Source organism: Euprymna scolopes, chromosome 11 (assembly GCF_053919585.1).
Source record: "Euprymna scolopes isolate OS-2025 chromosome 11, ASM5391958v1, whole genome shotgun sequence".
NCBI lineage: Eukaryota > Metazoa > Mollusca > Cephalopoda > Sepiida > Sepiolidae > Euprymna > Euprymna scolopes.
In genome coordinates, this window is record NC_136492.1 from 145,600,109 (window position 1) to 145,612,198 (window position 12,090).

Sequence of the window (12,090 nt, forward strand, 5' to 3'; positions counted from 1 at the left end):
GTTTCCTGCCTTTCCGCTTTTTCGATCACGCGGCGCATTTTCTCTCTCGTCGCATACGAGTCAAAACACGTCCGATCGCTTCGTTCGCTCAACCACGTGCTGCCGTTTTTTTTTCTTGTTTTTCCCGTGACGTCAGCGCGTACGGACTTGTTTCATTTGCATATGTGCTAAGGCAGCTGCTGTTGCTAATATTTTCGCTAGCCAGTTATCCTACAACTGCTGCCGATTTTTTCACATCCGCGCCATGCGCACTATGTTACAATAGCAGAGAGAGGCGACAGAGTAGGACAGAGTGCGAGGAAGAGGATGAGATGAGTAAGAGCAATGGAATTATGATGGGCGAAAGAGAGAGGAGAAAGAGCAAATAAGAGACAAGGATAGGAGAGAGGGTGGAAGAATGAGATTCATTGACAACAGAGATTTAAAGACTGGGAAAGAGTGAGAGATGAATTACTCGAAAAAGACACGAGAGAGAGAGAGAGATAACGATTATGGCAGTGAGAGAGAATAGCGAGAGAGATAAAGAAAATAGATACTAAAAGAAGGGGTGAGTGTAAAGAGAGGAGGTGGTTAAATGAGAGAGAGAAATATGGAATGGAGAGAGTGAAAGAAAAGAAACAATTAAAGAAAGAGGACATAGATGATGATGATGATGATGATGATGATGATGATGATGATGATGATGGTGATGGTGGCGGTGGTGGCTTCAGAGAGAGAAAGAGAAAGAAAGAAAGAAAGATAGATAGATAGATAGATAGAGAAAGAGAGAGAGAGAATAGACAAGGATAGAAGAGAAAACGGGAGTTATACAAAAGAGGGGAACATGGAAAAGAGAGAAAGAAAAACGAGAAAGAGAGAGGAGATAAGAAGAGATATTGTTAAAAAAAAATGCTACAATGAGAAAGTAGAAAGAAAATAAAAATAAAAAGAGAGAAGAGAAAAAGACGAAATAGATTATAGTAACCTACTTCGCATGAAGTTAGACACAAGCCAAATGACTTTTTGAAAAGCCAACGTATTAGACTAAGCGCAATCTGGCCTACAAGAAAATGCATGAGCAGCCCGGTCAACATTCTCGATAGGCGCGCCTCAGACGATTAGCAGTAACTCCTCAGAGAGAAAGTAAAGCCTGGAAGAGTGGGCCTCCTAGCACAGAATGGCTTAGGTAAGTGAATCATATGAATAGAGGAAAAGAGGAAGAGAGGAAGAAAGGAAAAGAGGAAGAAAGGAAGAGAGAAAGAGAAGAAGAGAGGAAAAGAGGAAGAAAGGAAGATAGGGAAAGAGGAAGAGAGATAAGAGTCTTTTAAAGTCCACCAGCCAATCAGCATATTCATTAAGTCTTCCCATATTGTATTGATGCTCATGTATAAAAGAAATATTTGATTCATTGTCAGCAAGCATTCCTTTCAGCCATTATCAAATCTCGATAATAGACCGTTTTAAATGTAATGTAAATCGACATCTTGTTAACCTTGCAATATGCCTTTGTTTGGGGGTGAACGTGAGTAAAAAAGATGGCTGATGATAAGCAGCTACACAAGAGCTCATTTCCGATCCGCGCAGTTTGATGTTCGGATAAACAGATGGACGATACGAGAACAAATGGAATCTAAGACGAAAGAAATTTAAATCGCGAAGTGGTGAACGCTGCTAACGTTTTTATGTGTAAAAACAAAATCGAAACAAATTGGGTATTTTTGCTTTTTATTTTTAAATTAAACAAACTATGAAGTTTAAAGATTGTTTTCTTTATTGAAGACCTTATCAAATACAAAATGTACTATATCAGACATCGAAGCCTTAACAGTTTCACTTGGTTTATTTTATTCCATTTAAGACCTGAAATCGTTTGATAATTTGATTGGTTATGTTTTAACTTTATTAAATTCATGAATTGTCGAAAAAGGCAATAAAACTGCAATGAAACATGAAATCGTGTATTTCATTCAGTAATTGTGTTTTCATCTTTTTTATCAGGTTGACAGGAAAGTTCTTGTGGTTTTTAACTTTTTTTTTTACCCAGTGATCACCATTTATCAAGGCCCGGAAGCCACTCAGGGACAAGGGTTATTGCAAGTACATTACATTAGTGTGGAGATTTGATGAAGTGTTTACTTAAGGGGGCGGTTCATTAGGAATTTGTTCACATTAGACTTGAAGATATCCAAGTTGTAGTCCGGTGGGAAGCAGGCAGACGAAACAGAGTTCCACAGGCGTGCAGTTCTAAGAAAGAAGCTTTGTTCATGGAATCTGCGTTTTGATTTAGGCACAGGTATAGAGTGGGGGAAATTTTTCACAGTGAATTCAGCTAGACGGATGTTTTTCGTGAAAGATTGGCGAGGGGGGACCAGAGATTGGAGTCCGGACGAGGCTTGCATATTGACCGGGTGTATCGGGTGGGTTCACGAACAATCTGAGTGAGGTCATAACCAATGGCAAAATCATGACAAAACCTCCCCTCATCATCTGTCTTATTTGAATGGGTCAGCCATTCCACGTATAGGACGTTGAAGTCACCACAGATGTGGATGTTAGCCGAAGGATGTGAAGACAGTATGTGGTCTATTTTCTCAGATATGCTCTTAAAGATAGTAACTCCGCTGTTGTGGGGCCTATAGAGGGCAAATATAAATGCAATGGTGTTAGCAAGTGTAACTCGGAAGCACATATAGGGTAAATTAGGATATTCTCTAGAGATATCCCTGCCACACGGGAAACCATCCTTAATGTAGGCACATATTCCATGCCCATGGCGATCTTTGGTGTCAGATTTAGCTGTTAAATTAGAGCATCCGTTAATTATGAACTCATCTATGGAAGTGGTCGGCCCTATTCCAGTTTCACTTAGAAATAATATGTCCGGTTTCGTCTCCTGTAATTGAGTTTCAACCTCTGGAAGGTTGGAACGTAGACCCTGATGTTGGAGAAGGAGACCTGGTAGTAGGGGTCTACGTTGAAAGATGGGGTTCTAGGTTTAATCGAGTTTTTATTCTGGAGATATTTCATGTTGAGGTTTTGGGATTTGTGGAGTAGGTTTGCATACTTGGTTAGAGCAGTACAGAGAGGGAAAGTAAGAGAGAAAAAGACAGGAAAAATTTTATTTTTTTGTAGCACACGAAAAGGTAAAGCCGTAACAATTACCCACTAGTATGGCATCGAGAGGCTCCACCAGAGACTACTGCATGGTCCAGATCTACTCACCAAATGGCAATACAGCAGTCCCAGTACTTTGCGCCTGCTGATAGGACAGCCTCCTTAGTGGTTAATCCAAGGTTCGGGTCTCTGACTATCAGGCGGATAACGTCAGCCCAGACATACGTTTACCTCCAGCACCTTTACTAGTGACATGGCCACAAGGATAGACAGAGACAGACAAATTTCCGACATCTCAGACTACTGGTCACGAAGTACTACCGACCTTTAAGCAGCTTTTTCTTCACCCTTTGTCAGAAAAATCACTCATTGAATGAGGACTGAGTGACAAAATAGGAGAAGCGAGAGTTACTGGAGCTACCGATAACACATCCACTGTATTATCTACTCTCCATTAAAAAAGGGGGAGGGGAATGGGTACAAGTGACTTATTTGTATCTAAGTAGTAAGTCCGGTGCTAAGTTAACAATTCGTGACACTTGATGATAATCTCCCCTCCCATATTAATGGGTGGAAGTTTGTCGTTATCTATCGAGTTTGAATCATTAGTTTCACCTTATAATTAATTAAAATCCAATAATTAACTATTATCAATTTGTAAAGTAGGCTTAATATTAATTTACATTCGAGTTTAGATAATTATTCAAGGTTTTACTTTAGGAGGTTCGTTTTTATGAGTAACTGTTTCTTTGCACTGTATTATATTTCGAATGTACTTGAACATAAGGCTAAATATATAAGATGGTTTGATTGGCCAGCAAGGAAGCAAGCATTTTCAATACAAGCAGCTTGCAGTAATAGTATATATTAAGTATACTACTTAATAAGTCCTAAGTTTATCTACTCTAATAGAGAATAATTTCCGGCATTTTTTCTTTTATCGTTAGTTGCCGGCATTTTGTTTGTTTTTATCGTTTAACTTTGTAGCATGAGGGGGTGACGGATTAGACAGGAGAATACAGACAAACAGATAGTAGAATACATACAAAATACATAAATAAAACACGAAAAACAAGTTTAAACAAGGTAACATAAAAAATATTTAGGATTAGTTTTAAAAAATACTTAACAATTTTTCCATAGTGTTCCCTCCGCCGTCTTTTTGTCAACTGGTAGCTGGCATATCATGTCTTTCTAGAGCGTAAGATTTCTACTTCCGGATAACTTGGTCGAGTGCCTATCTATTTATAGAATAAAAATCGTTACGTTCAGATGTGTAAAATATTTAATTTACATTTTTTTTATTGTTAAAAAAGTTCTAACTTTTTTTTTTACTCTAATAGAGAATAATTTCCGGAATTTTTCCTTTTAGCGTTAGTTGCCGGCATTCTGTTTGTTTTTATCGTTTAACTTTGTAGCATGGGGGGTGACGGATAAGACAGAAGAATACAGACAAGAAGACAGTAGAATACAGACAAAATACATAAATAAAACACGAAAAACAAGTTTAAACAAGGTAACATAAAAACATTTAAGATTTTATATCCAGATGAGCATATTCTCGGTTAAAACAATACTTTATTGATCGAAATAAGCACCATCAGAAGAAACATATTTTTCCAACACAAAACATATGTATTTATGCCAGTAACGTAAAAATCTTGCGTTCTCGTGGAGATGATATCGCTTGGATTTTTAAGCATTTCTCACGCAGTTGTCGGGATGCTTGAAAAAGTAGTAGTCAGCGGATAAGGCCGAATTTTTTAGCCGAATTCGTTCGACTTCTGCATGGTCGGTTTAGCAACATGCGGTCAGGCATTATCGCAGAGGAGAATTGAGAATTTTCTGTTGACTAATGCTGAGTGTTGTTGTCGAAGTTTCTGATGCATTTCATCCATTTTTTGACAGTACTTCTCTGCCATAATGACTGCATTCAAAAACCTGTAATGGATGAGAAAGGTCGCAGACCATCAAACAGTCAGAATTACCTTCTTTTGGTGAAACTCTGGCTTCAGGAAGTGTGGTGGAACTTCGTCGGCGTCTAACCACTGCGTCGTCGGTTGTCGTAAAGAACCCACTTTTCATCGCAATTCACAACCTAGTCGAGAAACGGGTCGTTCTTGTTGCGTAAAAGAGGGGACGGTGACATTTCATAACGGCGTTTCTTTTGATTGTCGTTCAATTCATGAGGCAACCATTTATCAAGTTTTTTTTTGTCTTTCCAATCTCTCAAGTGGTTGGAAATCGTCACGTTTAATGCAGACGAAAGTTCTCGAACAGTTATTTGTGGATTGCTTTCGACTCTTAATTGATCGTTTCAATATCCGATGGCTGACCACTGCGCTAATCATCTTCAAGATTCTCATCGCCGCCACGGAATTTCTTAAACCACCATTGTGCTGTTTAGTAGTGGTTCTTGGGCAAAACGCTTCGTTGATATCACGAGCTGTTTCCACAGCTTTTCAGCCTAGCTTGAATTGAAATACGAAAATTGCCCCAATTTACAATTTTTTTCATCTTGTATTAAATGTTCTTAAAAGAAGAAATAATTGTTTAAAAACGATTATAATTTAAACGATTAGATAGAGCGAAAAACGCTTTTTAAAATGATATATAAAGTAAAGGTATTATAATGAAAATTTATTTGAAAATACATTATTTGAAATCAAAATTAAAAATTCCACAAGAACTTACTTCTCAACCTAATATTTATCGTACCTTTATCGATATTTATATTATTATTTATTTTACATTCGCATATTTATCGGCGAGTTTCACTTTTTATCGATTATGTCGCTAGAAAATTCCATATTTTCTAAATATTTTCTCAAACCTTTTAAAATTTAGAATGAGGGATAACTTTTCTATATAAACTTCATGTAAAATGATACCTCTTTTTTGATCATCACAAACTTGATCATTTGTCTCTGTGCGCGTGTATTGAGTATGTCGTTTGAGAATTGCGGTTTTCAGTTTTGATTCTTAGTCAATAATTCACTACGCTAGTCATATAGATAGATAGATAGATAGATAACTAGATCAATAGATATATCAGTAATACAGATATATATATATACATATATATATATATATATATATATAGAGAAAGAGAGAGAGAGAGAGAGATATAGATAGATAGATAGATAGATAGATAGATAAATCGGCAAACAGATAAATAACAAATAATTTTTTGCGTTCCCAATTACATAACATTCCTTCCCTCTTTTTTAATAAAAATGTATAACGAAGGCATACATTTTCTACTAATCACATTCTACTAAGAAGGAAATGCATCTGCTCACCCCGCTGGCAAAGAAGGCTATCATAGCATAATTCACTAAATAATAATTATATAATTAAAAATAAAATAAACCACAATAATGCCATGTGGCCCCAATCCTTGCGCCCTCGAAGGTCAACACTCCCATTTTTAATGACCCAAATAAAAATTCCAGGGGCATTCTTTACTCTCGTCGACATAACACGTGGTCGATAAATTCTCGGCAATCAACCAAACAACAAAAATCGAGGTCCATCTGCCTGATCCACACGGACTATCATCATCATTGGCTTTGCAGACCAGCTTTTCTTTCCGCAGGTGGCACAAAAATTCTACATCCCAGGGCTTACACCCTTTTATTTTGTGAAACACAGAAAACCTCTTCTACCCTATCTCGTGGTCAGCACTCTAATTTCCAGGATATCTTTTTTTCTATACCTCAACTTAATTTAATTGGTCAAAACGTCATTTATGTCGGTTCCATTTATTCTACACCATCGTCATCCCTGAGTGGTCGAAACACAATGGCCCAGTGCCATCATGGTTGTCCATGCATATCGTTTGGGCATTCTTGATCCTTAAGAAGGAGCTTTTACAGACCAACAGCAAGGCATCATCTCGCATCTTAGGATCATGCAGAGATCACGATAATCTGTCGTTACAGCTATAACGCGCTTCCATAAACACATGACCCCTACGAGATAAAAAAAAAATCTTATAAGATTACGCCGAACTTACGAATGTAGGGAAAATCCCACGAAAAACAAATTCCGCAACCATTTCGAAAACTAGAATAAATACCGACGGAACTCTTGACCCTTCCAAAACTTAAAAACTAGCTGACCCTTTACTCAACTGTAAATATAGAGACGCACACATATATTTGCACAAATATGTTTGGATTTATATGCAACCAACCGTTATTTGTGTACAAAAACGACCCCTTCCCCATAAAAGGAAAGAAACACGAAGGATGTGATAGCATAATAGTATTGTAGGTACTTCTGCAGTTTAGGCGTCGTGCAGGTCATTTCCCTCTCAGTACAGACCAATAAGTCCCCTGTGTGTTATGAGTAAGTTGCTGGAATCCATATTAAATTGATAAATAGTCAACCTAATCAGCAGAAATAACCTTCTTAGTGACACACAATATGGTTTCCGTTCTGCAAGATCTACTGCAGATGTGCTAACGGTTATATCGCACAGGATTAGTGAATCTCTTGACAAAGGCTTCCTTTCTAGAGCAATTGCTCTTGGCATATCAAAGGTCTTCGATAAGATATGGCATAAGGACCTACATCACAAGATTTCCAGCTACGGTATAACTGGAAATGTTCTCTCTATCATTAAATCATTTCTCTCCTATAGGCTCATAAGAGTAGTGGTAGATGGACAAAAATCAGAGGCCTGTAGTATTAATGCTGGAGTCCCTCAAGGGTCAATCCTGGGCCCAACTCTCTTCCTTATCTACATCAATGATCTCCCAAAACACATACTTAAATCATTCGTTGACATCTATGCTGATGACACGACCATCTACGGCAACACATCAAAGGCTGTAAATGACAAAGTTCTCTCTGATTCTCTCTCCTCTGATCTCGAGCGCGTGGTTCAGTGGGGGAAGATGTGGCTGGTTACCTTTATTGCATCCCAAACCAAACTCCTATCCTTACATCATCAATGCTCTGATCCCAATCTGGCATCAATTGTGATGGATGGCTCTCGTCTGGGTGAGGCCCCGTGTTTTGACAAGCTTCTGGGTTTGACTTTTACTCCTGATCTGAAATGGAACACATACATCAAGTCTGTTGCCATGGTCGCTGGAAAGATGGTGGGATCCTTCTACCGCTCCAGAAGATATCTCACTACTGATGCAATTCTCTATCTATATAAAAGCCAAGTACGTCCAAGGATGGAATACTGTTGCCATATCTGGGCAGGAGCTGCTAAAAACAGCCTATCCTGCCTTGACAGAGTACAAAATAGACTTCGTGGCTTAGTGGGGAATACCTTTTTCTCTACCCTGCAAGCTCTCTCCCACAAAAGAGACGTGAGCCTATCCTTGTTTTATCGTTATTTCCGTGGCAGATGCTCGTCTGACCTCCAATCTCTAGTCCCCCCTCGCCAATCTTTCACGAAAAACACCCGTCTAGCTGAATCCACTGTAAAAATATTTTCCCCACTCTTTATCTGTGCCTAAATCAAAACATAGATTCCATGAACAAAGCTTCTTTCTTAGAACTGCACGCCTGTGGAACTCTGTTCCATCTGCCTGCTTCCCACCTGACTACAACCTGGATGTCTTCAATCCAACGTTAACAAATTCCTAATGAACCGCCACCTTAAGTAAACACTTCATCAAATCTCCACACTATAGTACTGTACTTACAATAACCCTTATCCCTGAGTGGCTTCCGGGCCTTGATAAGTGGTGACCACCGTGTAAAAAAAGGTAATGATAGTGTTGTTATTTAGAAATACGTTTTTAGCATTGTGTGAAGAAACGTTGTACATTCACTACTTTCACCTAACAATTTAATAAACAAAAGATACTGTGAAACTATTTTTGCTTGGAAATCCTGTAACGGGCATGCATCGAAGCATACAAGAATGTTATGTGCGTGCTCTCGCTTGTCGCCTCTTGAGATATAATAATTCACTCACCCGAGAACAATATAAGGACGACACTCGAATCATTCGCCAATGATTTAGTAGGTTGCTTTTAGTCCATGTCGAGGTTACCATTTCGAGTTCGAGTTTGTATTTACATTACCGATTTAGTTTGTGTCGTGGTTAGTGTTCGAGTCCGTATTGTTGCGTTTCATGTACAAGTTAACGAACTTTCCGAATCAAGAGTTTTCTTCCAGTGCTTTTTCTGTTTACTTACCTACGGACAAGGGCAAAGTTAGACACAAGCTATTTCGGCATAATAACTTTCTATGTATATGCTGTGTATTAGAATCGAATGAGGAGAAATGTACGGGTTTCAATTGTGTGAAGAAAACGTTGTACACGGCTTTTGACTCCCTTCGTCACATGGAAGCAATTTGGTCAGGCAAAACTGTCGTTGTCTTCTTGATAGAACTACAGAAACTTGTAGTTATGCTCGGCGGCGTGTCAGATCTGTACTTTCAATGTACATTTATTGCTGGATTGTGTGAGAATGAGGAAGAGCTCTCGAATAGAGGGCTTAAATTTTCCATACGTGCTGGCACAAGCTCTTGTTATCTTGAAAAACTGAGTTGGAGATAAAGAGCACGCTTCAGAAGAAGCACTTGCGTCACAATGCACACAAAAAGAGACGGATGCACTTTTGGTGTGTTATAACTTTGATGGATCAAATCATATGAAAAGTGATTGTCTCTTGAGACGCAAGGTATTCAGAGATGCTGATGATAAGTCATGAAATAGACTCATGTGTCATCGTTATCAACGGCAGTGGCGCGTTGCTGAAAGTTGTCCGTTTCCGGACAAGGGGACGAGAATTCAACACCAATCTCATCCCCTAAACTCTTGTAAATGGCACATTTTCTGTGGTGACTGTCTGAATCAATGGAATACTACGTAAAACTCTGGTAGACACAGCACTCAAATACGCAGTCATGGAAAATAAGTCATGGAGAAGGAAAACAACTAGCGTGCTCACAGCAGGTGGAGGTGCATTTAATGCTGTGCTAAGAGTTGGCATTGATGCAAAACTCGCCATAACTACAGTTCTAGTTTCAGTAGTTTATTTGTTGATTGGGCTAAACATAATCAAGTGGATGTAACTAGTATCACGGCTAACAGGGATATTTGATAAAATACATTTAAGGAAATCGCGACAGTAAAGATCAAATATGGCAGTGCAAGACATACACCGAGCATATCCACAGATTCCTATCGACAAAAATCCCTTTGGCCGTTCCAAACAGTTGAGAGTAAGGGACATATTTGCTGACCCGCTCAGGATTCGGGCTCAATATCGCCCTTTTATAACGCAAGCCATTGTTGCCACCTCGCCTTATATCGACGATATTTTTGTGAATAATACTCGTGTTATACGGTCCGCGTCAAAGAACATTTGAAGCAGTTTGGTCTTGATAGTTAGGTCCCAGAACAGATGGGAAAAGGCCCACGCATAATGGGATTAGGTGTCTGAAAAGAGCAAAGAAAAGTTTGTGGAAGTGAACTTACCAGGCGAATTGTCTTCTCAGTGTGCGTTGACTACGTGTTCCTACATCATTTGTGGAATGAAGGGCAAACACAGTAACGATTGGATGGGATGATGAAGTGCAGGATCCTCTACTATCACGGATAATTGCTGATATGTGTACGATCATAGCTCAGGAGGGTTTAGTGAAAAGCGATTGGTATATTAGTCGATAAGGTGTAACTGTATGAGGAGATACAAGTTTCTTAACCACCAGTGTGATTATTGAAAGCGATGGCTCCGTAGCAGAAGACACAAGCTGGCTCTAAGTACATGATGAAAACGCATCATTTTGGCTGAGCCCGATGTTCCTCAAGGCGTAAACCTTGCATTGCAAGGATAGGTAAAAACGATTTATTTTTACGCAGTGACTCTGTATGTGTGCATTGCTGAGTAGCTGATACCTTGGCCGAAAAGACAAAAATGCGCATCAAAGCAGCATCGTAAATGTTACTCAGCTGGCGGCCTACACCGAAAGTTGGTCTCAGGATATGAGCTGCAGATTTATGCAGAGGCTTGTCAAATCTCACGATAAACTGAGCCAATCAGCTTACAAGGGTACCACAGCAATGGCTGCATGAAACCCATACATTGACAGAAACCAGATAACCTGTGTGCGGTGAAGCCAACGAACAGAATGTTACTAAGATACAAGCCATCCATCGATCTAGCTGGCATCCTGGTATGAAGAGAACACTACTACTGTGAAGTTGACCAAACCACGAATAACTAAAGCCAAGGTACCATCAGTGGTTAAGGATTGTAGAGAATGCTAATCAATTGATCCAGCCCCGGTGTACTAAAAGCCTGACATACTTGATTTCACAGAAAACTAGAGTAGGATTGCAATAGATGTGACACATCCTTTGAAATCAACTATACCGGGCGTTGATAGACTGCGGTCTCATCCGTTTTGCTATTTAAAAGCACTTGTCTTACCAATGCTTTGTTAGCATGAACAAATAATTAGAAATAGAGTTTTGTGAAGAAGAACGACTAATTATGCTGCTTACTGACGATGGCGTATCGGGGTTATTGCTGGATTTTGTATTGGCGTCACTGATCAAGTCGATGGCAATGTTATTGCCTGAGTGTGTTGCGTGTTGAGTACGAGTTGGCGCGCGTTCCGAATCATGTTCTCTTGATTTTTTTCCTCCTCATAGTGAGGCAAAGTAAGATACAAATACTTTAAACGTAGCATAGTCTATAAACTTCAGAAATAAAGAAAAATTTACCACCCCATTTATATGTAAATGTACATGCGTAAACATTTTATTACTTCTAAAGTTGACAAACATGTCATATTTTATTGGATTTACAAATTAAATAAAATTTTTACGGTATTTTTTTGCTTAAATTGTTTTTTTTTTATTAATTTTTTTTTTTTTTTGAAAAGACAGAATAGTTTGTATGTCCACAATACATTTCTAAATAATATTTTTTCTGAATGATCTAGAAACTGCAGAAGTATCAAATGTAATTTCGCAAAACAAATAAATGTAAAGGTGTAAGTAGTACTTCTGCA